The following is a 22,908-nucleotide window of genomic DNA, read 5'->3' as shown; positions in this document are numbered from 1 at the left end:
CTATTAGAGAAACCGTTAGCGAACAGCATGGATCCAGACCAGACTGCGCGGATACGCAGGCTGTTCTTGATCCATGCTGGTCGCAAACGCACTATGTTGGTAAAACAATGGTTTTCTCATGGCACGGCTCATTTCAAACGTGCAGCAAATCTTTACGATTCTGAATAATGGACAAGAGCTGTCTCGTGACAGCGCGCTCGATTATTTTAAGTCTTTCCACCTAATACTAGCTTAAGCAACATTTCTTTATAATTTTGCTAAAATGTAAGCCATAGTTATGAAACTTGCCAAGTGGGCAACTTGAAATTCTTAGTTAAAAAAGGCCATAGTTTTGACAAAATAAAAGCAAGAGTTATGTAACTCGTTTGGGAGGTCACCTCATGATACCATAGACATGTGTAAAGTTTGAAAGCATTTGACTTAGTAGTTTTTGAAAAACCTGATTACATGCAAAACTTTAACTTTTCGTGACTACAAAAGCTTGTTACAATTAGAAAAAAATTAAATATCCAAGCTAAAACTTAGAAATACTGCACTGTAACTGTTTAGTTTGGATGTGGATGGGATGGTGGGTGGATGAGCAGGTCAAATAGAAAATTCCGCAAAACGCGTTGAATCCATTGCGAGAAAACAAAAACCGTAAAACAGGAATTTTGAGGAAAATCAGCGGAAAGTATATTGAATGCAGTACATATGCATATACATGTACCTTTTCGTCGCTTGGCATTTCAACCCGGCCAGCTTCAATCCTTCATACGATGAAAAGTGAACAAAAACGCCCATCTAGTGAAATCTATCCGGTTTTAGTTGCAAATACGGTTGTAAGTTTTTAATCTCCATAGCATAATTCTTCAAATAGGCCTTCAATCCAAATAGGAGTTAAATACACCACATCTTTATATATTTTTACATATTTTTTCTCATAGATGTTTTGGATGAAAGGCCTAATTTGGTTTAATACAGAAACTGGACGATAAACTGTGAACAATTCTATATCATACATTTATTGAATGGCACGTCGGTCAATAGTCAAAAATATAGCTAGAGCTCTTTTTTACTATCGACTAGAAAGCAGTTAAATTAGTGTCAAATTACATGACATCAGAAATAGAATTTGATAAACGATTTTTTTCAAGTTTTGGTTTTAGTCCTGAAAAAATTAGTGTCTTACTATAGACCGGTCATTAGCACAAACTATTGACCGGTGATTTATGTACGGAGTCACAAAATAATCATATCTTTTTTACACTTACCTTTCGTGTGCAAAGGTCACAAAAACGTTTAATCACAAAGATAAATGGGTTATGATTCGGCCGATAAATAAAGCTACCTTAAAGTTACGCAAACAACATTCCACTTCTCAAAAGTAGATTGCTATTACCAGTACGGTATTTTCTGAAACAGCAGTACGTTCAGTTGACGAAATAAATTATAAACCACAGGAAACGGTAGTTTTACGGATAAAACGGCTTAGCTTTTAAGACATAGTTAAGAAGTTCTTCTGTTCACAAAAGTGGAAGTTTTATGTAAATATTGATTTACATGAAAATAGACCTGTATCTGTATACACGAAAACGTCATCCCCTCGGTTTGAATATTGTATTTTTTTTCAGTTCTGCCGGTCATACTTTGTAAGGCCCAATAAACAGTGTACATTAAACAATGAAGTATCAACAATACATCTATGTTTAAGCTGCAGTCTGTTACAAATCCATATAGGTAAACCGTGTACATAAATATTTAATATTTAATACAATAAACACAAAAGACACGTACTCTAGATTTGGATACAGAATTGATCCTCAGGGTATATAACACTGACCATAATGGAATTCATTATAATGTTAATACAAGTGGTCAAGAAATAATCAATGGACAGGTACATGTATACAGGTGCCATAGGTCAAATAACTGGTGTTTGTAATATATAATTATTTCATTGACAAGTCGGGTAGCTTATACCGTCAAATCTGTACTCTGGACCGCAAGCAAATATTACCCTCCACTTGGGGCATAAACACGTGGTCTTTGTTCACATGTTGCGACTCAAAACAAGTAAACGCACGCTATTGAAAATGCGTCAAAATTTAACATGTGTCACAGTTCTTTGAAAATGGTGAGTTTTTAAAGGCGTTTGACTGTCCGGAAGTGGGGCCCCTTTTGGCAGTCCTTTCCCGGAATTCTATGTTTATATCAGTATACTGACACTTGTTACGTAAACTAATATACATGTTTTACATGCTGTTCAATTTTCATGTTAAACAACTCTTTCTTTCTATGATTTGGTGTTGTTTGATTTTTGTTTCTCAAAGCGTAATCCTAAACCTTAACCATTTACTTGAAGTGTAAGGTAACTTGACAAACAGCCGCTACTGACCTTGACATTTTATAGGGAAAATACAATTATACATAACCTCAAACCAGAGCTGTCACTATTAGTGACAAACGCCCCCAAAGTGTGCCCTAGAATGCTACAGTTCTCTGTACAAAATATGCCAGAATAGTTTAGGTATGAATCATTTGTGACCAGATAAAAAAAATCTCCAAAGGTAACCTTGACCTTGGAGCTAGGGGTCTGGGTCTTGAGCATGACACATCAACTCATTATAATAAACATTTGTGACAAGTAATTTTAACATCCCTTGATGAATGGCAGAGAAACATACAAAGTTAACATTTTACTTCTAAGTGTGACCATGACCTTGAAGCTAGGGGTCTTGGTCTTGCGCCTGACACGTCTCAATATAGGCAACGTTTATGCAAAGAAATTTTAAAATCTCTTCATCGATGGAAAGGTTATGGAACGGACAAGAAACAGACCATGTTAGCATTTAACCTCAAAATGTGACCTTGACCTTAGAGCTAGGGGTCTGGATGTTGTGCGTGGCACGTTTTCTCATTATGGTAAGCATTTAAAGCAAGTTTTTTTCAAAATCCCTTCATGGATGACAGAGTTATGGACCGGACACGAAAACAGACCCTATTAACCTTGACCTCTAAATGTGACCTTGACCTTGGTGCTAGGGATCTGGGTCTTGCGCATGACACATTGTCTGATTATGGTTAACATTTATGCAAAGATATTTCAAAATCCCTTCATGGAAGGTAGAGCTATGGACCGGACACAGAAACAGACCCTGTTAACATTTGACCTCTAAGTGCGACCTTGACCTTGGAGCCATGGGTCTAAAAATTAGAAATACTGCCTTGTAACTGTTTAGTTGGGATGTGGATGGGATGGTGGGTGGAGTAGCAAGTTAAATAGAAAATTCCGCAAAACGCGTTGAATCCAGTGCGAGGAAACAAAAACCGTAAAACAGGATTTTGCGGAAAGTCAGCGGAAAGTATATTGAATGCAGTACATATGCATATACATGTACCTTTTCGTCGCTTAGCATTTCAACTGGGCCAACTTCTATCCTTCAAACGATGAAAAATGAACAAAAACGCCCATCTAGTGAAATCTATAGTTTAATACGCCTCATCTTTATATATTTTTACATATTTTTTCTCATAGATGTTTTGGATGAAAGGCCTAATTTGGTTTAATACAGAAACTGGACGATAAACTGTGAACAATTCTATATCATACACTTATTGAATGGCTCGCCGGTCAATAGTCAAAGACAGACGTACTCTTAGATTTGGATACAGAATTGATCCTCTGGGTATATAACACTGACCATAATGGAATTCACTATAATATTGATATTAGTGGTCAAGAAATAATCAATGGACAGGTACATGTATACAGGTACCATGGGTCAAATAATTGGTGTTTGTAACAAGTAATTATTTTATTGACAAGTCGGGGAGTTTATACCGTCAAATCTGTACTTTAGACCGCAAGTAAAACTTTATATAAGTCCTTATGTATACAGTTTTACCCTCCATTTGGGGCATAAAAACGTGGTCTTTGTTCACATGTTGCGACTCAAAACAAGTTAAGTTGCTGTGTTCGTAAGTAGATTAAGTCCGTAAAATAAAGAAATGTAAACTTCCAGGCCAAGTTACATAGTTCGGTTAGCTTATACCGTCAAATCTGTACTTTAAACCGCAAGCAAAACTTTATATTAATACTTATGTATATAGTTTACCATCCATTTGGGGCATAAAATGTGGATTTTGGTCATATGTTAGTAAAGTTGTTTTGTTCGTAAGTAGATTAAGTTCGGGTAGCTTATACCGTCAAATCTGTACTTTCGACCGCAATACAGACTAGAACTGTTTAACTTGGCCTGAAAAATTACCTTTCTTTATTCTACGATCTTATTCTACTTACGAACAAAACAACTTTACTTGTTTTCAGCCGCAATATGAGAACAAATACCACGTTTTATACCCCAAATGGAAGGTAAAACTGTATACATAAGGATTCGGGTACCTTACTTACACCGTCATACTTCAATAATTTCGGGTATCTTAATTACGCCATCATATTTCGATAACTTCGGGTACCTTATTCACACCGTTATATTTCATTAAAATGCGGTTGTGATGTAATGCTTTGTTAGTTTTGTCCAATATATAGGTTATTGTACCGATACCGTTCTATACACACGATTATTTTACTGTACCTGTCCATTATTAACCTTTATTCTATATCTATTTTATCTATCCAATCGCGAACGTTCATTTGCAACACGTGACCGTAAAATATATTACGGTATTTGGACGCACGTGTGTACAAAAAAATCCTGTATTTTCTGTATTTGGACGGTTCAACAGTCTCATATTAAACGTACGATAAAGCCCGAAACGCGTGAAAATGTTCCGAATGTAAATCGGGTGAAGTATAGGCGCTCTATGTACAGAGTTCGATTATGCGTCTTGAAATCAGGATTTAATTCTCGGTTTTTTTTTTACACACAAAAACGATTCAAGCGATGACAATGCTATCGGATTTAGATATTAACACGTTCGTTAATAATCAAAAACCTAAAAATACAGTAAAAACATCATCAGATGTTGGAATATTTGAAAATTGACTAAAAGAAGCTGTTCCGGGCGAAACTTAGAAATTGGAAGACATCAGCCCTCACTGTCTGAATATCTAACTCAGACTTTTTTATACAACGTTTAAGAAACAAAATTGAGAAGATTATGAATGGCAGCGGACGGGCGGTCGGCATCCAAAGCATGTCCGCTCTCTAATTTAGTTTTCATCGGATCTTCACCAAACTTGCTGACAATGTTTGTGGACATAACATCTCGGCATATTTCGATATTCAGAGAAACATTTTTAATATAAACTAAGATAAAATAGCTATAGAATAAAAAGGTTATTTAACACTGTACTGTACAATACGAGATATATTTGGACTCGTACCCGGCTGAGAAAACCATATTGGACTCGCCTAGCGGCTCGTCCAATATGGTTTTCTCAGTTGGGTACTCGTCCAAATATATCTCCGTATTGTACAGAACAATGTTAAATAACCTAATAGTAACTGTCCATTCTTAAAATAATGGATACTTTAAGAAAGGACAGGTACAGGTTAATAATGGACAGGTACAACCTTGTACGTTGAGAGATGTGAGTACATCAACCTATGAAATTCGAAAGTTTTAAAATATAAACTGCAACGTTTTACAGAACTTGTAACTGCAATGAAATAAAACTCTGAAGAGAACGTATGACTTAAACCCATATCGCCCAACAAATTATCATTCAAATGAAAATCAAACAATGTGCCAAAAGTTAGTTTAAATCTTCAACCGTTAGAAAGTAGTAACGTCTTCTTTGTGTACTCCTAAATCGCAATAGAAAAGTATCGCAGATATACACCTGGTATGACATTTTCAGTCAAAAATAGATGAAAAAGGCAACGTAATGTAAAAGCAAGAGCTGTCGGAGGACAGCAACGCTCGACTATTCAAAGCTTTGTCAACTGAATGAACAGTTAAGTCAAAAAGGGGGCATAATTTTGTAATACTGCAAAAAGGGTTATGGAACCTGTACAACGCATATCAGCTCATGACAATAGTTTGTTTGTTTGTTTGTTTTTGGTTTAACGCCGTTTTTCAACAGTATTTCAGTCATGTAACGGCGGGCAGTTAACCTAACCAGTGTTCCTGGATTCTGTACCAGTACAAACCTGTTCTCCGCAAGTAACTGCCAACTTCCCCACATGAATTATCAGAGGTGGAGGACTAATGATTTCAGACACAATGTCGTTTATCAAATAGTCACGGAGAACATACGCCTCGCCCGAGGATCGAACTCGCGACCCCGCGATCCGTAGACCAACGCTCTTACCTACTGAGCTAAGCGGGCGGGCTCTCATGACAATAGACAATTGTGCAAGTTTCCATTACCATTAGTAGGTACTGAGATACCAGCTTACATACAAAAATTTACTCAACAACTGCTTAGTCGAAAAAAATGGCATAATTTTGTAAATATGCAAAGTAGAGTTATGAAACCTGGACACTGCATGTCAGATCATCACAATGAACAAGTGTGTGACGTTTCAATCCTTTTCCGTTATTAGGTACTGAAACACTAGCTTACATATAAAACCTTAATAAAGAATCATACAAAAAAAGAGTTATGGAACCTGTGCAGTGTAAGTCAATTTATCGGAGTGAATAAGTGTATAAAGTTTCAATCCATTCCCACAAGTGGTTACTGAGATACCAGCTTACATACAAAACATAACCAAATCGGGACGCCGACGCCGACGCATGGATGAAATAAACAAGAGGGTCATAATGGCCCTATATCACTAACCTGTTACCATTGCACTTAAGGACAAGAAGGTCCTCAGAAAAAAATATCTAAGTCCAAAGGACAGGAACAACAAAGGGGAGAAATTTAATCAAAAAGAAAAAAAAATCTTACAAGGTACAGATATGTCAAAATACACCTAAACATTGGATATACCATCCATGTTGTACCCCAGAAAAGTGGTCTCGGTTTTCCCTACGGCCAATAATAAAAAAGTTACTAAAATAAGCTATTTATAGTAGCGCAAAAGGGAAGTCATTAAAAAAAAATATTGTAAGTGGACAAAAGAAGGATCTGCCAAATAAAAACAAGAGTACTGCAATGCAACGCAAATGCAGAGCAATATACACACAAAACAAAGTCATATGACCTTTGACTCTTAAGTGTGACCTTGACCTTGAAGTGAGCCATCCGAAACATGCGCTCTGCACGTCGTTTGGATGAGGTGAACATTTGTGTCAGGTTTCTTTGAAATCCTTCAAGGGGTTCAAGAGTTACAGAGCGGAAGGGAAATTGCTAACCAACAGACAAACAGACAGACGGACACCGAGGCGATAACATAATACATCCCTTCGAGCGTATAAAAAGAATCGAGATCTTATGGTGATACAAGTTTAGCCTGTGTTCAGACCGTATGTTTTGTTCAAAGGAGATAACTCCTGAGGCTATTCAAATTTTGTATAATTATGTCCCTTGTCTTCTCAGTTAATCAGAGCCAGGACTGATGAAATCAGAATTTTTTACAGAATTATTTTTTCTGAAAAAAAAAAGATTATCTAGTCGGTAGCCAGTCTAATACAAGTTGTGTGCAAGATTGTTTAAAATCAAATCATAAATGAAGCTGCTATTGTGCAGACAAGGTCAAAATAGCTATTTTTGTATTTTTGACCCATTCAGGGGCCATAACTCTGGAACCCATTATGGGATCTGGCCGGTTCAAGACAGGAACCGAGATATTATGGTGACACAAGTGTTTGATTAAATTCAAATCAAAAACGAAGCTGCTATTGTGCAGACAAGGTCAAAATAGCTAATTCTGGCCCTTTCAGGGGCCATCACTCTGGAACCAATAAGGGAATCTGGCCAGTTCAAGAAAGGAACCAAGATCTTATGGTAATACAAGTTGTGTTCAAGTTTGGTTAAAATAAAATCATGATCGAAGCTGCTATTAGGCAGACAAGGTCAAAATAGCTAATTCTGACCCTTTCGGGGCCATCACTCTGGAACCAATAATGGAATCTGGCCAGTGCAAGAAAGGAACCAAGATCTTATGGTAATACAAGTTGTGTGTAAGTTTGGTAAAAATCAAACCACAAATAAAGCTGCTATTGTGCAGACAATGTCAAAATAGCTAATTTTGGCCCTTTTAAGGGCCATAACTCTGGAACCCATAATGGGATCTGGCCAGTTCAAGAAAGGAACCGATACCTTATAGTGATACAAGTTGTGTGTTTTAGTAAAGTGTTTGAGAGTGCCTCTCGATTGAATTTTTGTTTCATGTTTTGAGACCTCATAGGCCTTTGTTTTTCATACATTGTATACCAAACTGTTCAGAAAGAGTAGACGTGTCATTCAAGAGAGGTTGTTTTGTTCGGTATAATAATATTTCTCTTATATGACATGTACTTTGCTTGTCCACATTCTGTTTTGTTAAAAATATCAAACTTCTTTTTCAAAAATATTTTGACATTTGGTCTGTACTTATTGTGTGCCTAACATATTTCTCCAGGTACTCCCAGTGTTAAAATTGTTACAATACATCTACATTTCAAAAAGTTGCCAAAATTGCAAAACGAAAGTGAAAGTATACAGCTGTCAAAATGACAAAATACTCCTATATTTCAGAAAATAAGTAAGTTAACTGTATTTCAATCCTAGGAGTACCTAGATAAATATGTTACAGACACAAACAAAACGTATTTAAAGAAAAAATACTTTTGAAAAAAAAGTTTGATATTTTCTACAAAATAGAACCGTGACGGTCGAAGTACGTGTAATTTTAGACAAAATACTTATTCTCAAAGAAGCTCACCTTTGTATAATGTATTCCCTACTTCCTCTTAACAATTCAGTGTATTTATTATGAATAGAAATGGTCTTCGAAGAATAAATTTCCAAAATCAAAATTCACCTGAGGGGTGGTCTCCAAACACTTTACATGAACCTTAAAATAAAACCATAAATGAAACCACTATGGTGCAGACTAGAAATTGTTGACGGACGCACGGACGGACGGACTAACGACGGACGACGGACGAAGGGTGATCACAATAGCTCACTTTGTCACTATGTGACAGGTGAGCTAAAAAGCGGAAAACTACAGGTCGACATAAACGAAAATGTTGCAGGCTCGGTTTGCTTGAGCCTGTTCATGGACGGTAGTGGAAGTGCAAACTTCCACGCCCTCTAGCCCCCGGGTTGGGCAGAACTCAACATTTACAGATGGCATAAGTACCAGAATGTGATTTAGAAACATCCGCAGATGTATTCATACGGCGGTGCACATGGAACCTTCAATGATGCACAGAGTGCAATTTCATGAAAAGCGGCGTTTGGCCCTCAGATAAAATAAAGGCTGTGCCCTAAACGAGAAAACAATGGGCAGAATTAAATTAACTGGAGTACAATAGCTCCACCTATTGTTTGAATAGCTAAAAACGTAAGTTTTCTTTCTTTTTCAAATGCTGCAGACCTATCTTTATCATGCAGTGTTCGTATAAAATTGGTCAAATTTTGGCCATAACTGACATTTGTTGCAGTCTTACCCTGAATTGTGCAATTTCACATTTCTACTACAAAGACAAAAAAAAAAAAAGAAAAAAAAAACGTCAAGTTTCCTAAAGTTTTACTGCACGTAACCAGAAAATTTGGCCGTAATGATCTTAATTTAACAATGCAATTTTCTTGCAATAATGATGTTATTTATTGTAATAACGAAATACTTTTTTCGTAAAATCGAAATATGAGTCATAGAGTAAAGATCTCATGTGATACGTGTAATATTCTTCTAATAAAATTGATAGAATATCTCGTATCTCGTATTGTTTTGTAATAACGATATAAAAATGCATACATACATTTTAGAATGTCTTCACCTTGACCCGGCATTTATTAAATTACTTAATTTATATAAAACTGCAAACTCAGCACGAACAAAGCATGGACAACTATTGAAACATACATCATATGGCCAAGTTAAATTTTACTTTTTGTAAAGGTACTTCGAATCATTCATAGATATGACAAAACGAGATATGTTCGAAACTTTCCTAAGAATCAGCACTGAATATCATTAATGTTTAAAAAACTTTTAATTGCAATAAATATTTATATGCAATCTAATTTAAACTTCAGTTTACTTGGTGTTTTTATTTATAAATTAGCACAGAGACACAAATCAAAGAATTGTCTTTGCCTCAAAGAGGACAATATTAGAGACACTATATAATTTCACGACAATCTTGACTTTTTCGTGAGGACCGTGTTTTAAGTCAGAGAAAAGCCTCAAACTATGTCGATTTGTCCATTCTTTCACATAATGGACAGTTTTCGGCCTTTCTCCTTTACATAACTTCGGATACCTTATTTACACCGTACGCATGTAATATTTCGATAGCTTCTGGCATCTTTTTCACTAATGGTAAAACGCATCTAATGACTTTGAAATCTTCTGGTACCTCATTTACTAATGGCAAAACGCACGTATTATTTCGATTATTTCGGGTACCTCGTTTACTTATGGCAAAACGCACATAAAATTGTGATAACTTCAGGTACCTTATTTATTAATGGCAAAAAGAACGTAGTATTTCGATAACTTGTGTACCGTGTAAATTTACTAATGGCAAAATATTTTGATAACTTTGGTACATTATTTACTGAAGGCAAAACGCATGTAATATTTCGATAGCTTCGGGCACCTATTTATTAATTGCAAAACGCACGGTTTATTTCGATAACTTCAGGTACCTTGTTATACGCCTGAAAGGACGTATTATGTTATCCTCCCAGTGTCCGCCTGTCCGTTAGCAAATAACGTACTTCTGGCACATATTGCTTTTCCGCATAGTTTAGATACGTTTAAGCCAACAGTCTTTTAAATGTTCATGAACCTATAAAGTTAAGTTCTCTACCATTATGACGCACAACTTAGTATCACACTGATAAATTGAGCTCTAAAATACTGATAACTATATCTATATTTGTTACTATACCTTGAATGACAAATAAATCCATTTTGCACGCATTTTCATACTCCTATTACATTAATTCCACCCAGCAACGCATGCACGTATGCGTGTTAAACCGTCTTTAGAAAGTCTTAGTTTTCTTCAGTACTTCCTTAGAAAACTGAAATAATCTATTCCTGGATTTTCTACGGAAATATCAGAGGGGTTCCTAAAATGTCAATGCTGCAATGCTGTAACAAAAACTATTCAAATATGTACAAAGTATTGATGATCAAATACTAACATCGATTTCAAACCAACTTGGGAATTATAAATTAAATTAAACCTTTCACTACCTGCTTTGTTAAATACTGACTTTAAAATGTATTAACTATATAATATCTAAGTCAAAAAGTTCGCAAAGCATCACTTCGGTGATGCAATTGTAGTTCGTACTTAAGTCTATCCTACGTTTCTTCTAAGTCTGGAAAACAAACAATCAATCATTTAAAACAAACTTGACTGTGTTTTTTTTCTTATTCTTGTGTTGTTTTTTTCTTATTCAACCTTCGTTTGCATTATACATGTAATTCAATAGTAGAATAGATATCTAATTGAGGCCAGGGATAGCGCTCTTTGCGACCAGAGAATATTTTGAGGTGGCATGATACATACCAGATAATCCAATCCGCTAAATAAAATATTCAGAAAGTATAAGAACATATACAATTTTATGACAAGAAAAATGTCGTTTAATGTCTAAACAAAATTGTATAACAAATTATTGCGCTTATGACAAGAAAAAGATATAGCTGTACCGCCCCGATGGCCTAGTGTTAGAACGTACGTTTCGAGTGCAGGAGGTTGTGGGTTCGATACCCGACCGCGATATACTAAAGACGTGAAGTATGGTACCAGTAGCTCCCTTGCTTAGCGCTCAGAATTAAAAGGTAAACGGCTTCTTTTTTCACACCGTCGCGGTGATGGATTCCATCGAGAGCGATTAATATAAGTTGTAGAACTTGCTTTACAATCGACCTAAAATAAATTAAGATTAAGCTCAATGAAGGTTTTAAATGACTTATCCACCACTAGTAGTTGAACAAGGTATCCAATTAGGGTTAGTTCCAATTAGAATAATAAAACGTTGTAGGGAGGAGTGTCATATAACGATTTGTTTCAGTTTGATGACATTTTTGCCTTATTAGGGCAAAGTTGTCGGGATTTTCAACAGTTTCCTTGGTTTACCGTTGTAATTCTGGAATTTCTATTTCACGAACTAGTCATGACGAATATAAACATATTAACTAGCCCTCTCCTATATGCATTTTGTATAACGGTAACCATGATTACCGCAGTCGCTTTCAGATTTCTAATACAGTATTGGAATAGTTTCAGATTTCATCGCAATTATGACGGGATTGTTTTGTTATTCTGTCAAAAGTAATGTTGATATTATCATTGTATAGATTATTTAGCAGAGTAGATCTATAATGTGATAGCATGTGACACCTTTTTATTGCAGTAATTCGGTCAAAAAGTGTGATTTCGCGGGCGTAAACTGGGAGATGATTCAACATTATTTTAGTCACGGAATATATTTTACCTTAATTAAGACCCTTTCCACGTTTATGATGTATTAGAGATTTTCGTGTTGTACTCTTGAAAGTAGGGTATTTATTGTTAGAAGGCTGTCTTATACGTGTATCACTAACATTCGTTGATAATACATACATGTATTTAGTATCATTTTGAAAAATGGTGCTGTGTTCATGCGAACTAGCAGGACTATGGGAAAAATCATACTTTTTACTTATTGAAATGGTCAGGGGTCATAAGTTTGTCAATATGTTTATGTTTCTTTCGAAAGAAATGCCCGCACGCATTTTGTGAATAATATGTATAATATACTGATAAAAGGTTAGGTTTAGGATTACCATGGTTACAAAATATATTCTTGAAGGATACTTTCCATTCAAATCGCTTGATAGAAGCCGCTCCACGGCGTTTTTAGTCACATTCTCAAAGTTGCATCACATTTCAATCAATTATGTCAATATGAATCTGTCACAATATAAATTACCAGTGCAGGACCAACATTGTATGAAATCCTTTGCACACCCACACCTACCTTTCTCAAAGCACACAAATAAGAATATTGTTTAACCGCAGCCCATGAGAGTAGACTTACTACATATAAATTAAGAAAAAGTCATGTTTGCGGTATTTATGCTCAATTAAATACATAACACAACATTTTAATTACTCTGAACATAGATGAACAACAGACCTGACCATTTTTAATTTCTTTGTAGTAAACCTACCATAATGCTTTGCAATTTTCCAAATTTAGGCAGTATTCTTTTTTGCACTCTATTGACTTTTTACATTTCTATTATATAGTTTCCTTTCATCGAACTTCCTAAAACATTACTGTACAATTATTAAATTAGTCTGCCAGGCCAGCATGCCGCTAACTTTAGGCCGCCAGTTTCAAGCCGCTAGACCTCTAGGCCGCCAATTTCAGCAATAGGTATCTGTTCCTCTCAACACCTGTGTACAATATGTCAAATGTCAAAATGCTCCAGAAATATTTACAGAACCAGTCTAAAATATGTCTATAGTACAGATATCGATTTCATTGGTCACTTTTTAGCGTGAGAAGGACTGAGTTGGCTGACTGGAAATGTTATGCAATGAAATGCCATAATGATTATATGTACCGCATTCTTTCTACTCTCCGTGGACTTTTCTGAAAATTTGAAAATTCATTTTTACATATTTTTTTTTCGCGCACTAGATTTTACGCGTTTCTACTTATCTAAGTTTCTACTTAACCTGCTCTTCCACTCACCAACACCATCCTCACTGCTTCACCCCCCCCCCCCCCCCCCCCCCCCCCCCCCACACACACACACAAACATATATACATCACCTCACCAACACCTACTAAACAAAAAATACAAAGCGAGCCTTTTTAAATTTCACATCAGAAATCTCTTTTGATGAGAATCGTTAAGTTTTCTTGCACGTTTGGAATATGATATGATAATAAGTACTAATAATGGAATTATATTCTACCAGTCACACTGAAATGAGAATCTGTGTAGAAATGATCCTCTAGGCTCTAGGTATACACCACTAACCATATTGTAAATAATTATAAATTATAATATAAACTGTTAATGGTTAAAGGAAAATATCGATGGACAGCTACATGTTTACAGCTGGCACGTGTCAATTAATTGGTGTTTGAAAAACTTCTAGTACCTTGTCTATACTAATGGCAAACGCACGTGATATTTCGAAAACTACGGGTTCCTTAAATTACTGATGGAAACTCGCACGTCTAGTAATTTACTTACTGATAATGAAAGGCAGGTAATAATTTGAAAACTTTCAGTACCTGTTTTATTGGTGACAAAACGTACTAATATTTTGAAAACTTTGGGTACAATACTTATATAACTTGGTTACCTTATTTTGCTAATCGCCAAACAGCGTGATGATTTGATAACTTTGGGTACCTGATTTACCAACCTCAAAACGCAAGTAATAACGTAACACTTCAGAGCACATTGACCTACTTTACTGAATGGGACTGTAAGCTGAATAAGGTTACAGGCTATTTTAAGGAATTATTATTTATCTAATTTGATCTTGAAACTTTTGATTTAGGCCAGCCTCGCTTACTTTATACATTCATATAAACAGTAGTTCTTGTTGAATTACTAGAAACAGGTGATTTTTTGGTTTTGCAGACATTCTGCTGTGGTTTGGTTTTGCAATGCATTATGGGTAGTTGCTTAGCAACTACTGCTGCCTAGACGTCATTTAACTATAGAACACCTATGCTTGCAAGAAATTCCTATAAAAGGAAATTTCATGTTAATCATAATAATCATATAGATTATTTATTTTTCTTTCTTTTCACATTAATATTTATTACGATATTTCATGTTTTAATATAATAATTGGCTTTTGTTTTCTTACGGTTTGAGGTTCATAATTGTATTATTATCATTAACGAATATTAGTCATGATAGGTAACAAGAAATATCTTTAAACAAGAAATATCTTTAAAAATGATGGTCGGCGAATTGTAATAAGGAAAAAAGTTTATGAATTTTTCATCTAACATTCATCTTTCATCTAAAATTTTTCAAATTGCAAAACTAAACACCGCACTTTAACGATTTAAATGGTTCTCTTTTAATTTTTCGCAAAGGTTTCGTAGGGTTGCAATTTTGTTTCGTTTATCCTTAGACGAATAATTACAGCAGTAGTTTGATGAAGATTCATGAAGCGGTTCATGAGAAGAGGTCATTAAACGTGTTTATAGTTTTAGCTAAATTGGTCCCTATCCCCATTTGTAACAAAATAGCAGGAGACCTTACGATATTGTTACACATCGAGTTTGATAAAAATCCATTACATTTTAGTGGTTAATGCGAAGAAAGGCATATCTACTTTTAGCTATAGTGGTCCCTAATAGGGCCTAAGTTCCTATATAAATAAATTTGGAAGAGGACCTTATAATGATGCTCCAGACCAAGTATGAAAAAGATCCACCAAGCTGTTCATGAGACGCTGTATAAAGGCATTTCTAGTTTTAGCTCTAGCAGCCCCTAAAAGGGGTCAAATGTCCCAGCTGAACAAAGTTGGCTGCGGGCCTAATAAAGATGCTACAAATCAAGTTTTATTAGAATACATGAGAATAAATCAATTAAAGGATTTTTTTATTTATTATTTTTATATATTTCTAACATAGGCCAACTGATCCCGCTTTAACAAGTGCATATTCACTATTCATGAATCTTTAGACAATGACGTCACACCTATAAAAAAGTGAAGGTCAAGCAAAACATACAATTGTAATTATTTCAATATTTAAGTTTCATAAGCAAAGTTTGACCGTGGTCATATCACATAGATGAACTGTATTCAGCGTACCTTCATTTCAGTGTAATGAGATTCAGTCATTATATAGCATATATATAATGAAACAGATTTCAACCGAGTTCAATATTTGCATACCATACTAAAGAAAAATATTCATATATAATAAATCAGTTAGATAATTTATAACAAATATATCAAAGCAAACAAGTACTCATTTTAATATGCAATCTGAATAAGTCACAAGAGCAAGAAACCTTTTCATATACAGACGACAATTGTAACAAGGAAAATCTTTTAAAAAGCACTTCTCTACATAAAAGACTCTTATTACACCCTTATTCATGTGATACGCGGACCGTATTCAGCTCTTTTTTTAATTTGATATATGTTGGTATTTGAATAGGTTTTTTATCATATTTATTAAACTTACTTATCATTTTGAGATAGATCAATATTCTTGCTAAATATACTAAGCCAAAGTTAGCTTTAAAACTGTGAACAGCGTCGTTTAGGATAAACGCTTTGTCTACATTTCACTCAGCGTAGCACAATCAACAGACTGAAAGAAATTGACACTTTCGTCCAATCAGGCAGAATGTTGCATAAATCTTCCATTTTGATAAATTATCTATAATGCGTTATCAAGTAGTTTGATTTGCAAACTGAAGTCACGTGGCATAGGTAACGAAAACGAATTTAGACGTCGCCGCCGAAAAAGATGGTCGGCGTGATGTAACTGAAGCACAAGTTATATATGGGCAGAAACCTATATTTTAAATCTTTTGGCAATGTTGAAAGGGTCCTCTGTGAAGTTTTGTATAAATGAGGACAGTAGTTCTGAAGAAGACTGTGTTTAGAAATTGTGGAGGGACACAAGACGGACACCAAACAGTCACAAAAGCTCACTTTGAGCCATTGGTGCTTGAAAGATGGTAACAGTAAGCAAACAATATTGAAATACGTTCTATACTTTATTTCTGGAATTGTTGGAAGCAACATGAACCCTTACCCTACTTCAGCTTATTATCAAATTTGTCTATCATTCAGAATATGTACAGTACTGTTTTCACTGGAAAGATTAATTTAAAATTGAGAGTCTAAAATTTAACAGTATCGGACATGTTGTTGCAGGTTAGTAATGATTTGCACTGGTTAGAAATTGTTGCTGTAATGCAGGGTAAGAGTTAATGACTGTATAAAACAAATAACCTTTTTGTAAAAACAAAACTTAAGGAAAGGAAACTTATAAAAACGGAAATAACTTAACAAGAAAACTTAACAACACAGAAATATGTCCGGATGAGCAGATGAATATTTGGTTACGCACACCTGTTCGAGTGGTACGCATACAACCCGATGGTGCTGTACTTATAGAGGTTATAGATGACGAACACGTTGTCATTTCACTCAGTGTCACACGTGACTCAAAGTGAAGCATTTTCAGCCTTTCCTCCAGTCAGCGCCACTCTTACAAAATCTCTCATTATGGCTGAAAATACCGAGAATACCATATCAAGCAATCCGATTGTTACATTATTTAGGCGGCATAAGGTCATACGAGGTCATAAAATCGTGCTTAATACGGCACGCCGAAAAATACCTTAACATCACACTATTATTGTGTACTGTGAAATGTTTACAGATTTATTGTGCGTATTTCGGAATGATGTTTGTTGCTGAACATAAACTTTTTCTATGGAAATTCTTATTTTAATCAACATTATTTTAAATGTTTAAGGAGTTATCATTTCTGTATTTGAGTACAAGAAAACCTGCAAGTCATAGTTATTTTCCTGTATGTTAAACATGATTATAGAAGTGTAGAAGTTTCCCCAAAGGTTTATGTTCAGCCATAGTGTAACACTATCAAAAGATGCCGCTGTTAGCCACGGTTACTTTTTACAGATTCGACTTTAGAAATATATAACTAAGTTAAGTTTCCCCAAAGACTGAATTGGCCATAGCTTAACAATATTATACCTTATTTACTGATTGCAAGTAACATGTGCAATAACAGTATCTTTGGGTACCTTATTTATCAAATGGCAAAGCAAAATTGATACGTCGATAACTTCGTGTATATTATTTATATTTCTTCTATTATTTTTGCATGAAAACTACTGTTTTCACTGGATCCGCCCATGTACTAACGGGAGAAATATCGTGTGCAAACAAGCCAATTCACGTGCTGTTAATACATTATTTCTATTTTTAAAATGTTTTCCAAGGGACGTACATGTATTTCTCCTCAGACTGACATCTGGTATCTGCGTCTTGTTTCTTCCTTAATATAAACCTATTTTGTAGCATAAAAGATGCAATCTTAACCATAGAATGTTTTATTGTATCAGTTACAAACCCCAAATTCACTGCCCCCAACAATGTTCGTATTCGCTTCTTCCCTTGTTTACTCCCCTTTTAGAACACGGCGTCGTTTCAGTTTTTGTAGATAACTGTGAATGCTTAAGATTCGCGTGTAACATGTACGATTGTTTGTTTTTAGGAATCATATTTATGATTTTGGGAATATCAGTCGGTATGTTTTTATCTAATTTCTGGAAGAATTTATATAAACAGTTTGTCAGCTTGACACTACGTTCGTACTCATCCGTACTCCAACTGTGTCCGTACTCAGTATAACTGGAATGTAAAGTTATTATTCTTGAAATTGTGCTCCAGTTCACCAAATTGTGAAGTTATATGAACAATTATTGGTAATTTCATGTTTGTTATAATGAGAGATAAAAAAAAGTTCGTTTAAAAGCCTTCAGGATGTGCTTTCGATGATGTTGTTTATTTCTGGACCCTGGATACGGATAATTATAACATGTTTACCGTTTCCAAGAACAACAGAATGGTAATTAAAAATGTACCGGAATCATCAAGTCATCACATATAAAAACAATACATTAAGTCATCGTGTAATGTTTTTTTATGCAAGAATAGCGAGAATACACGTTTGTTTTGTGTATAAACGTCTGTAGAAGCCCCTGGGGTATGTTTGGGTCTCAGTCACAAACACTCCCGCGGGCTTCTGCAGACGTTAACACACGCACACACACAAACGTGTATTATACCTACATTTACTAACGGCAAACATATTTCGATTACTTTGGATTTACTTACGGCAAAACGCCCGTAATATTTCAATAATTTCGTATACATTATTTATATAACTTTTCTACTTTACTGATGAAAAAGCAAATAACTTTGGGTAATGCGTTTCGGTACGACAGAGCATTAGTGCTGAGTTTATGTTATATATACTGATTAACTCAAAACTTCGACCTCAAAACTCGAAATTTTCAGACTAAGGGCGAAATTTCAACAAAGTAACTCGAAATTCACGTGTCTCTAAATTTCGAGCTACTATGTCGAAATTTCGAGATACGAAAAGAGAAATTTCAATTTAGTAATTCGTCTTTCAATTCGCAAAATCTGACCATCGGTACGACCGGCCATTAATTCAAATACAAGGTTTATGCTTTATATACTCGAAATTTCCAGACACTAGTTCGAAATTTCAAGATACTATCTCGAAATTTCGAGATACATTACAATGTCGAAACTCCGACTGAATGAATAACATACACCTGACATTAATGCGGGAGCGCGCGGTTACCCAACGATAGAAATACATTAACATTTACTGTCTTTTAAATATTCATGCGCTTTCATAAGCTCGGAGATTCTCTACAACTTAGTATCACACTGATACATTGATCATAAAAATAATGATAACACTTTATATTTGTTATTAACTTGGATGACAAACAAATCCATTTTGTACACATAATGATACTACCATGTTATCATCAATTCAAGTCAACACATGTACATAAGAAAACGCGTATTTCATTATTTTTAGTAAGCCACAGTTTTCTTCAGGAAATTGAAATAATCTATTCCTGTATTTTGTACGTAAATGTTAAAGGGGTTCTGAAAATGTCAACGCAGCATTGCTGTAACAAAAACTATCCAAATACGTACAAATTATTGATGATCAAATATCAACATTGATTCCAAACCAACTTGGGATTTACAGGTTAAATTTAACATCAAATGTTGCATCTTTCGCTACGTGCAGCATTAAATATTGACTTTTAACAGAATTATTTATTAAATCTTTAAGTAAATAAGTTCACAAAGCATCTACTTCGGTAATGCAATTGTAGTTCGTAAATAAGTCCACCTTACTTATCTTCTAATTCTGGAAAATAAATCAATCTAATAATTTAAAACAAACTTGTGTTTTTAGCTCACCAGAGCACAAAGTGCTCAGGGTGAGCTATTGTGATCGCTCACCGTCCGGCGTTCGACCGTCCGTCCGTCCGTCCACACTTTCCTTTAAACAACATCTCCTCCTAAACCAACAGGCCAATTTTGATGAAACTTCACAGGGATGTTCCTTGGATGGTCTTCTCTAAAATTGTTCAAAGAATTGAATTCCATGCAGAACTCTGGTTGCCATGGCAACCGAAAGGAAAAACTTTAAAACTCTTCTTCTCAAAAACCAGAAGCCCTAGAGCTTAGATATTTGGTGTGAAGCATTGCCTAGTGGACCTCTACCAAGTTTGTTCAAATCATGACCCCGGGATCAAAATTGAACCCGCCCCGGGGGTCACTTGATTTTACATAGAAAAATCTTAAAAAATCTTCTTCTCGAAAACCAGAAGCCCTAGACCTTAGATATTTGACATGTAGCATTGCCTAATAGACCTCTACTAAAGTTGTTCAAATCATGACCCCGGGGTCAAAATTGACCCCGCCCCAGGGGTCACTTGATTTTACATAGGAAAATCTTCAAAAAAAAATCTAAAAATAAAGCAGAAAGCCTAGGTCTTAGATGTTTCACATGTAGCATTGCCTAGTGGACCTCTACAAAATTTGTTCAAATCAGATCCTCGAGATCAAAATTGATCCCGTCCCAGGGGTCACTTGATTTTACATAGGAAAACCTTAAAAAATCTTCTTCTCAAAAAGCAGAAGCCCTAGAGCTTAGATATTTGACATGTAGCATTGCCTAGTGGACCTCTACTAAAGTTGTTCAAGTCATGACCCCCGGGGTCAAAATTGACCCCGCCCTAGGGGTCGCTTGATTTTACATATGAAAATCTTCAAAAAATTTCTTAAAATAAACCAGAAGGCCTAGAGCTTAGATATTTCACTTGTAGCATTGCCTAGTGGGCCTCTACAACATTTATTCAAATCATGACCCCAAGGTCAAAATTGACCCCGCCCCAGGGGTCACTTGATTTTACATAGGAAAATCTTCAAAAAATTTCTAAAAATAAACCAGAAGGCCTGGGTCTTAGATATTTGACATGTAGCATTGCCTAGTAGACCTCTACAAAATTTCTTCAAATCATGATCCCCGGGGTCAAATTGGCCCCGCCCCATGGGGTTACTTGATTGTACATAGAAAAATCTTCAATATTTTCTAGGCCTAGAGCTTAGATATTCGACATGTAGCATTGCCTAGTGGACCTCTACAAAATTTGTTCAAATCTTGACCCCCTCAGGATCAAATTGACCCAGCCCCAGGGGTTACTTTATTGTATATAGGGAAATCTTCATAAATTTGCTTAAAATAAACCAGAAGGCCTAGATCTTAGATATTCGATGTGTAACGTTGCCTAGTCGACTTCTACAAACTTTGTTCAAATCATGACCCCGGGGTAAAATTGGCCCCGCCCCAGGGGTTACTTGATTGTACACTGCAAAATTTTCCAAAAAATTTCTAAAAATCATCATTTTGACATTTGAAACATATTACTCTGGTGAGCGATCAAGGGTCATCATGACCCTCTTGTTTTTTCTTATCCAACCTTCATTTGCAATATACATGTAACTCAATAGTCGAATAGATACTTAACTGAGGCCAGGGATAGCGCTCTTTGCGACCAGAGAATGTTTTGAGGTGGCATAATATATACCAGATAATCCAATCCTTTAAACAAAATATTCAGAAAGTATATCAACCGGTACAATTTTATTGACAATAAAAATGTCGTTTATTGTCTAAACAAAATATTTAGTACAACAAATAATTGCGCAGATATAGCTGTACCGCCTCGATGGCCTAGTGGCAGAGCGTCCGCTTCGAGTGCAGGAGGTTGTGGGTTCGATCCCCGGCCACGTTATACCCAATTTGTGAAAAATGGAACCAGTGGCTCCTTTGCTTGGCACTCAGAATGAAGGTGAATGGCTTCTCTTCTCTCATACTGTCGTGGCGATGGATTCATCATCAAGATGGATCGATATAAGTTGTAGAACTTACTTCTCAATCTACCTAAAATAAATTAGTGCAAACAAAACGATGAGGTTCAATAATTGATATAGGTTATAAAATGGCTTACCCACCACTAGTAATTGAACAAGGTATCCAGTTAGGGTTAGCTCCAATAAGGATAATAAAACGTTGTAGGGTGCCATTGGGTGTAAGAGTGCCATGTAACAATTTGTTTCCGTTTGATGACTTTTTTCGGCGTGCGTATTAAGCACGATTTTATCACCTCGTATGACCTTATGCCGCCTGAATAATGTACCAATGGGATTGCTTGGTAAGGTATTCTCGGTATTTTCAGCCATAATGAGAGATTTAGTAAGAGTGGCGCTGATTGGAGGAAAGACTGAAAATGCTTCACTCTGAGTCATGTGTGACACTGAGTGAAATGACAACGCGTTCGTCATCTATAACCTCTATAAGTACAGCACCATCGGGTTTTATGCGTACCACTTGAACAGGTGTGCGTAACCAAATATTCATCTGCTCATCCGGACATATTTCTGTTTTGTTAATTTTTCTTGTTAAGTTATTTCTGTTTTTATAAGTTTCCTTTCCTTAAGTTTTGTTTTTACAAAAAGGTTATTTGTTTTATACAGTCATTAACTCTTACCCTGCATTACAGCAACAATTTCTAACCAGTGCAAATCATTACTAACCGGCAACAACATATCCGATACTGTTAAATTTTAGACTCTCAATTTTAAATTTATCTTTCCAGTGAAAACAGTACTGTACATATTCTGAATGATAGACAAATTTGATAATAAGCTGAAGTAGGGTAAGGGTTCATGTTGCTTCCAACAATTCCAGAAATAAAG

Source organism: Mercenaria mercenaria, chromosome 12, assembly GCF_021730395.1.
Source record: "Mercenaria mercenaria strain notata chromosome 12, MADL_Memer_1, whole genome shotgun sequence".
Classification (NCBI taxonomy): Eukaryota; Metazoa; Mollusca; class Bivalvia; order Venerida; family Veneridae; genus Mercenaria; species Mercenaria mercenaria.
This window is presented reverse-complemented; position numbering follows the sequence as displayed.